Consider the following 1,750-nt stretch of genomic DNA (forward strand, 5'->3'; position numbering starts at 1 on the left):
GTGAAAGTTATCCATACTTTTCTAGATGTTAAGGGGAAATAATTTAGTATCTCACCATTAAGTACTAGGTGGTTGTTGTTGTTATGTGATGTCGAGTCGGACCAGATTCACAGCCACCCTTCCTTGGGTTTCCAAGGCAGTATCACTAGGGAAGTAGATTGCCCAACCTTCCTTCTGAGGAGTGGCTGGTGGGTTTGAACCACCAGCTTTCTGGTCAGCAGTCAAGTGCCTTAGGCACTATGCTACCAGAGCTCCTTAAGTACTAGGTTACTGTCAGTTTTTTGTAGGTATTCTTTATTTGGTTAAGAAAGATCATGTTTGTACCCAGTTCTGAGAGTTCTTATCATGAGTATATGGTGAAATTCGTTGAAAGCTTTTTTGCATCTCTTGATATCGTTAACTTGGTTTCCTTATTCATATTCACATTATATTGCTCCTATTCTTTTAAAAAGTCAACTAAAGATAAGAAAAATGAGGTATGGTTGATGGATTGAGCCAGGTTTCTCAGTACCAGGGAGGGAAGCTACAGGTAAACAAGAAAGCTACAGGTGAACAGAATGAAACACTGCCTGGTCCTGCACCATCTCACATCCTATGGTACAAGATTAGATAAAGATTCACTGTGAGTTCATGTTTAGATCCACATAGAAAGTGAGAAAGATACACTGAGGTAGGTGGATGGACACAGAAATAATTATGGATATTTAGTATCGATGGATTGGGAAGCTCTGGTGGCATAGTGCTTAAGGCATTTGACTGCTAACCGGAAGGCTGGCGGTTCAAACCCACCAGCCTCTCCTCAGAAGGAAGTCTGAACAATGTACTTCCATAGAGATACTGCCTCGGAAAACCAAAGCAGCATCCCTATGAGTTGGATTTGACTCTGCAGCAGTGAGAGTTAGTATAGATGGATTAGTATATCTGCACATGTTATCATGAGGGAGTAGTCCCTGGAGAAAGACATCATCCTTGGTAAAGTAGAAGGTCAACAAAAAAAGAAGAAGAGCCTCAATAGGAAGGATAGATACGGTGGATGCAATAATGAGCTCAAACACTGTAACCATTATGAGGATGATGCAGAACTGAGCAGTGTATCCTTATGTTGTACACAGGGTTGCTATGAGTCTGAACTGAATACATGGGACCTAACAACAACAACAACAGTAGCAAAAAACACTCTCAGTACTTATATTTTTGTTTAATACCATTATACAAAGATAAAATTATTGAAAATAAAAAAAAATGATATCATAATCTATGCAATTAGAGGAGCAATTATAATGTACAATAAATGTCTTACAAATGTAAATTTTAACATAAAACACAATTGGGTTTACACCAAGAGTATGTTTTTATTCTTTCAATTAGCCTTAAAACTTTGAGAAATGGAGATAATACTCATTAAATACCAGAAGCACAGATGCAGTCAACAGTGTCTTGCATTTTTTGTGTTTGCATTTAGTATTCTCACATATTTGAGGTCTTAGCAGTTTTGTAACTTTGTATTCTTCATTTTGCATTTGGTAGTGCCCATTAGTATCTCTCTGTCATTAGAATTCCTAGTAAATAGTATTTTGTCCAATAAAGTTGTTGTTTGTTGTTGTTGTTAAGTGCCGTCTTTCCGACTCATAGTGACCCCATGCACAGCAGAATGAAACACTGCCCGATCCCGCACCAGCCCCACAATCCCTGCTATACTTGAGCCCATCATTGCAGCCACCGTGTCAATCCATCTCGTTGAAGGCCTCCC

The sequence above is a fragment of the Orycteropus afer genome, unplaced genomic scaffold, assembly GCF_000298275.1.
Source record: "Orycteropus afer afer isolate SDZICR_OR568_19922 unplaced genomic scaffold, OryAfe1.0 scaffold00650, whole genome shotgun sequence".
NCBI classification, from domain to species: Eukaryota; Metazoa; Chordata; class Mammalia; order Tubulidentata; family Orycteropodidae; genus Orycteropus; species Orycteropus afer.